The sequence below is a fragment of the Lathyrus oleraceus genome, chromosome 6, assembly GCF_024323335.1.
Source record: "Lathyrus oleraceus cultivar Zhongwan6 chromosome 6, CAAS_Psat_ZW6_1.0, whole genome shotgun sequence".
In the NCBI taxonomy this organism is placed as follows: domain Eukaryota; kingdom Viridiplantae; phylum Streptophyta; class Magnoliopsida; order Fabales; family Fabaceae; genus Lathyrus; species Lathyrus oleraceus.
In genome coordinates, this window is record NC_066584.1 from 248,624,021 (window position 1) to 248,631,363 (window position 7,343).

Below are 7,343 nucleotides of genomic sequence, written 5' to 3' on the forward strand. Positions count from 1 at the left end.
TTACGAACCATATGACCAACTTTAATTTTCATCAAAAATCCATTTGAAACTTGGAAGGTAATCATTCATTTCAAAACATTATAGTTCATTTTGACTGAAACCCTAATTTTGGGTCAACTTCCCAAGGACTTAAACCTCCTTAATTTTTATGATTTTGAGGTGAGACAAAATGCATTATAAAGCTTAAGAGGTCTACTTCAAATGTTATGTTGGACAAAATTTCATAATCCTAAAACAAATACATGTGATAATACAAAACATTATAGGTCAATTTGGACCAAAATCATTGAATTTGAAAAATGGCCAACTTCAAGTGCCCATAACTTTCTCATGAAAAATCCAAATGATGCAACATTTAAGTCTAAATTGATCATATTGAAGAGATCTACAACTTTTATGTTGGATTTTTTCCATTTGAGGCTTGCATCGTTGAAACAGAGGGGCTTGGAGATGCTTGCTTTTGGCAAAATTTTCAAAGGGGAACTTAGACATGTTTTGTACCCAAACTTTCACAGCCAGTTTTCATAAATTTCCAATTTCCAAATGAATTTTCGCCAACATGACTTTTGTTCCTTATTTCAAGGGCTTTCCATCCATTACTCACATTAATTTTTTCGATATTGCATGAGTGAGTTTCAAAGAGCTTAATGTTTATGTTTATTTTTTGCATTTCACATTATAACTTGGTGTGCAAGCTTGTGCAGTCCCTTGTGCACGTCCAATTCACTTCCATTTGATCTTAGCATGGATTTTCGTTCATTCTTGGGCCTTACATGCGCCTGTACAGGCCCATGCAAGGAGGATTCAAACTTCATGCACACGAGGGAAGCGTTGCCTTGCATCACATTTCAGCTATAAATAAGAGTGCATTCTCATTCAAATGGTAACCAAGTGGAGATCTGAATTACGACTGAATTGAAAACCAAACCCTCACTAAAGGAATTTCCAGTTTTCTTTTTCACTTTCCAGCTTGAATTTCAACATTATTAGTTGATCTTCAAAGCTCAATTCCTTGACCTTGCATCACCAACACACTTCAAGATCAAAAGTAGATCAAGAGCTTGGAGAATTCGTGTTGTTTGAAGATGCATTTCAGAGGTAGAACCTCAATTTTCTTTGATTCAGATCTTGCAATACAATGTGAATTCCTCTTGTTTATGCTGTTTTCTGAGTCCTCATGCATGAGGCAGGCCAGTGGTGGTCTTAATTTTGCAAATCGTGCCATTTTAGTTCATGTACCATGATCTTCAAGCTCATGTATCTCTATAAATAGGAACTATGAGGATGATCCATGGTTACAGGGGTAATGTACATCACCTTAGCTTCATTTTGATATCCTCAGTTTTCTTTTTCATTAAACTTTGATTTCCTACGCGTGGTGGCCGGATCTTGTTGGATCGCCGGAGAAGATGATGGTTTCCACCACCATCCCACGTGGTAGCCTCAGAGCCCTTGGATCATGTTGAAACGTTTTAATCGTGGCCTTTCATTATGTTTACTTGTTTTAATACAAAGTGTAGCGCGCTTGACTCAAGTGTTTCGTGTATCCGTGCCTTACAGCCACATGATCATTACCACGTAAATTAATGAAACCATCTGAGGGCACTGGTTTTTTGCTATTTTTCTTATTTCTTGTTAATTCCATTTAATTCCTTTTATTTTCAAAAATTCATAAATATTTTATTTGAAGTCACAAAAATATGAGACCAATGCCAAAAATTTTCCTGAAAAATCTAGTTTCATATTTTGATTTTTAATTATTTTTGTGATTTTATTTAATATTTTTTGTGAATTATTTGGTTTTTAAAAGTTTTAATTCATTTTAAAATACTTTTTGATATTTGAATTAAAATATTTTTCCTAACACCTATGGTCATGATAAGTCAATGAAAAATAGTCTCGTCAATTTCTTACTTGATTTGAGATTTATTTGAGATTTTAATTCATATTGTGTTATTTTTCATTATTTTTAATTGTTTTAAATAGTTTCTGATTTAAAAAATTATTGAGAAAATTTGTCAAAGTTTGTTTGACCATGTTAGACCTATGAGAATTTAATTGGACTTGTTGAGGTTGATTTGAATTAAAACTGAGGTTTGACCATATTTTGTCTATTTTATTTTTGCATTTATCTTTAATTCAAAAATACCAAAAAAATATGTTTGACTTGTTGACTTGTAATCTTTATTTCTCTTCTGTTTAGCATTGGTTGATGATGACTTGGTTCACATTTGATCAATTGTGTTTCATGCTTTATTTCTTTTTCCATTCATTTCATCTTCATCCCATTTCTTTTATTTTTGGCCAATGAGTTAATGTCTTATGGTTAGTCTTGACAAAGGAGAGGTTTAACCTTCTTTGATCCAAACCAAACTCAACTTGATCCAAGATCAAGTAAGTTGTTTTGTGTCCATGATAGGTTGCTTCTCGGTCAAGCAAAAAACCTAAAGTCTATACAAGGCCTTTCTCTTTTCTTTTGGCATGGCAAGTTTGTGGAGCTTGGCTTACTAGTCATGATCTCTAACTTGTGTTTATTTGCCTATATTTTTATTGATCAGCCTCAGATAGGTGTGACTACTACATTAGTCCACTTATGATTGCTTAACATAGCGCTACATTGTCTTATGACAAACTAACATAACTTCACTAATCACTAACTTTAATTTGAGCATTTAATTTCTTGCAATTTACTTTAATGCAATTTACTTCTTACTCATTTATTCATATTGCTTTTTATTTTGCTCACTTGAGCACATATTTTATGTTTATGTCACTTTCCTTTTGCTCATTTGAGCTCATTATTGTATATAAATATATTGTTATCTTGTGTTGGTTTTGCTTTTGTTTGAGTGAACCTAATGCAAAAAGGAGAAAGGACTTAGAATTAGGACTTACCTATTCTTAAAGGAGTTCAAGAGCAACTAGGCCTCATACCTTTAGAATGCTAAACTTGTTGAAGAGCAACTAGGCCTCATGCCTTTAGAATGCTAAATCTTAAAGTTGACTTCAAAGGACTTCCTCTCCAAAACCTATTCTTTGTCCATTCCTCTTATTGTGTTGTGAACTTTTTGATGTTTGCTCTTTTGTGATAGGTATTCCATCTTGAGATAGTAAAGAGGACCATTGTCATGAGTAGCCAAGTAAAGAGAGACGAGCTAAATGGAGATCCTAGGAGCTTGAATCCAAATTGTTTGATTGCTTGATTGTGTTTGCTAAGTCCAAAGGAAAGGAGAATCTTGAATCATCTCTATGATTTCAAGAAAAAGGAACTCCAAGGGTTTTATCTTCTCTCTTATCTTTGTATGCTTTAGGACTAGCCCTTCTCTTCTTCTCCTCACTCTAACCCAAGCCAAAATCTTTTTCTTGCAAACTTTGACATTGCTTTCAAATTAGAAACCTAGGCCTTATGCCTTTGACTTTTCAAGAATCTTTTCATCAATAATCATTGTGAATAAATCTTAATCCAACTTTGACTTCATTTTGTAAATAAACCTAATTTGTAAGAACAATCCATTTCAAGTTGTTTGTGGTTCCAATGACCACCTTTGTTAAAATCTTTTCATAAACATTAGTCATAGGTTTGAGTTATCGTAGTGGTTGATGTAAATCTCACCTCATCCTTAGTGATTGGATTATAAGTCTTCCATACTTATTATAGTGTTAACCCTTCACTAGTATGTTGAAGCCTTCCTCACATGGTGGATTGTTGGTTTAGGTCGAGTTTTCTCCCTTTGATAACAAACGACCTTAAGGTTTTTGATCAAATCAATTCACCAATTTTTTAGATTTTTACCCCGAACTACGAGGTTTTGATCCTACCTTTGTGATGGTACGTAGGCAATGGGTTCATCCATTCAAACAACAAATTTGTAAATATAATCTATTCTCTTCTCATCCCTCCAATCTTTTGCACATATTTTCACAAATACCAACCTATAACATATGTTTGCAAAAAGAGGTTCCCTTATAGTACTAAGGATGTTTTGGGTGCGCAAAACCTTCCCATTTCATAACCAACCCCCTTACCTTGATCTCTGACATTTTTATTAGTTTTTGATTTGATAAAACTTCTTACTTGGCTTTTGTTCTCTTTTTAGCCTTTCCTTTGGATAAATAAAAGTGATGTGGCGACTCAAATTGTATGTTGACTTTTGGTTTAGTCAATAAACCTAAAGGTAACGAAAACCCCGCTACACACACCCACACTTTTCCAACAAGTTTCAACCTTGAACATGTTTCGGGCTTCACACTTTTCTGAAGCAAATCACTTTATTCTCCCCCCTGTAAGACCCCAATTTTGTCCCTAAGATCCCTCATGGCATCATATCATACCATATCATTGCCTCAAGGATCATTGTGCACCTTGCCTCCTTCCTTGTGGGTTGGTTATCCTTTTGAGAGTGATTCTTGATCACCAAGCATATTTTGCATTTGTATATTATTGCTTTTCCTTTTATCACTAACCAAAAGTACAAAAATATGTCATCTAACCCTTGTCTTGCAGATGAAGCAATCAACAGTCAAAGCAGTCAAAAGGCATTCATTGAGCCATAAATGGTGGCCATTTTTGAGAATTTGGACACCACAAGCATTACCAAGAGTTCATATGAGATATGACATCATTTTGAATCAAAATCTCAAGTGGTAGAGGCTTGAATTTCATCAGAACATTTTCAGGTCAACTGGAAGCCTAGAAAGTCAACTGTTCAGTCAACTGTTGGATTTGGAGGTGGGAAGTGATTAGAAATACTTCATTCATGGTCAAACAAGTCTCATTTGACATTTCAAACATCAACATTGAAGAAAATAAAGTCAGGTCAAAACTTTCCAAAAATAGAAAGTCACCTATAATTCAAAATGGCCAAAAAAGGAAAGGTTTTAACCTAACTTCAACTTCAAATTACATCACCAAAAAAGCTTCAAATGAAATTTTGTTGAACATCAAAGTTGTAGATCTCTCTCTCCCATTTCCAAAAATTCCAAGATCATCAATTTCTCATGTGTGGTTAAGGAGATATGATCAAAACATGGCAAAGTGTACATTGAACTTCAAATGTGCATAACCTCTCAACCAAAGCTCCAATTCAAGTGGTTCTTTTTGCTAAATTCTCATTTTGACCTCTAGTTTCCAAAACATACATTGCATTGCATAATTTGTCATCACATAATCATGTGCATTTCACTTGATTTTTGGAGGGAAAAATTGAAATTTAAAATTGGTGAATTATTTGAACATTTGGCAATTACCATTGATTTTAAAATGTGGCTTTAAGTGAAATTCAATCCAATTCGTGTACTGTTCACATGCAATTTCCATGCATAAGGGTGAAAGATCAATTTTGCCAAAACACCTTGAAACTTCACTAATCCATTTGTATTTTGATTAAGGCCTAATTAAACATGATTAGGAGGGGGTATATAACCTAAACCCTAACTGTTTTTCAGAAAAACAATCACAATTTTCAGATCTAGAAAAATTTCTCAAACTTTTCTCTCAAATTTTCTTCAAATTTTTTCAAAGCAAATCACAATCCATTACTTGATTCATCACTCTGAAGCATCATTGATCATTATTGAGCATAGATCCAAAGGAATTCGTGCACAGTGAAGCATCTTGAAGCTTGAACTCAACAATGGCAAATCCAAATTCTGTTGAAATCAAGAACAATTGAGCTTTGATCTTTCATCCATTCACTTGTACAAGCTTCCTAGAAGAGCTTTTGAGCATTGCAAGGCCTGAATTCGTCCAATTCCAAATCTGCACTTCATGAGGTCACAAGTTTGATTCTCTCTTTTCTCAAATTTCTTATGCTAATGTTGTAGATCTCGTTGTTGTGGTTGTTCTGAGCTTTGAATCACTGAAATCCATGCCTTATTGACTGAGATTCGATTGTTTAAAGTTGCATGAATGAAACTTGATTTGCTCGATCCACTTGATGTATGATGTTATATGCTTAGCCAATGCTTGATTCGTGATCTAGGATGTTTAGGCTACATGTTGATATGCTTGTTTTTAAAAACTGGGAAAATTGTTCTTCATGTTCATGATGATCTCACTGTTCATACGCGTGCTTGTTGAAGAAGACGATACAGGTTTTAGGCCACGGTTTTGGATCTTTCCTGCCACGAATTTGCGTTGCCTTAGGTGTTATTAGGGTTAGCACGTGAGTGGTTGCATGGACCGCTCATGCATGCTTCTGATTGGCTAGCGTTGGCGTTTAATGAAACGCCGCGTTTTGGTACTGGGGCCAATTACATTCAAAATGTTACTTGGTTCGATCCTCTGCCGTGCCAAAATTCAAATGCCATGCCTTATTTTCCAATTTCCCTCCATTCATTCATATGCTATGCTTCATCATTTTTTTTTATTTTTTCTCCATCTTTAAAAATTCATAAATAATTGAAAAATGCTCCAAAAAATATGAGGATTTTTGCATTGCATTCCTTATCTTGTCATTATTTTTTGATGAGTAATTTCAAAATTTTGCATGGCTGGAAATTATTTTGTGCTAGGGTTTGTAAACATGTATGCCTTTTGTACCTTGCCTTGCCATATCATTTGTGAAATGCTGAGCTTTTATCCAATGAATATGAAATTTTACATGTTGAAACTAGACACTTTGATTGAAGTTATGGTGTTGATTTGGTATTTTTATCATGTGTCATTGCTGTTTTATGATCATGTTAAGGTAGGTGTGACAATTTGTGTCACACCTTTGCTTGTTCATCTTATGTGATGTGATTTCCATATCAAATGAATTCCAATTTCTCTGATTTTTTGTGTGTTGACTATATGAGATGTCTTGAATATGCATGAATTTTTCCAGATTTTTGTGAATCATTTCGGATTTAATTGAGATTTTTCATTCTGGTTGGTCACATTTGAGCTTTAAAATAGTCTTGAACTTCAATTGATCATGAAATAGATTTGGTATATGATATTGATGTGAGACCTTTTGGATTGTTTCAAGACGTGTTTGAAGTTGATTCATGTTAATTTTCAGCTTCTGTTTTGAATTTTGTCTCCATCTTTGACCCTAGGCTTTGACCTAGTGGTTTGCCTCTCATGTTTGAGCTTTGATTTCAGGTTGAACATCCAAGTTATATGGTTCATGATGCTCCATAATTTTTTTGCATCTGATGTTTGCCTTTGACTACTAATATTGTGTGTTTTGTAGGGTTGTTAATTCATTTGAGCTTGACTTGTGGCTTATGCCCTTTGCTTATTGGGTTTGACTGTTGATATTAACTGTTGGTTGTTTGTCTGTATAGTTGTACTGATTTGTTTGATGTTTCCACAGGTACATTAGTTGCTTAAGTTCATTTTGAACTTGCTTTTGCTT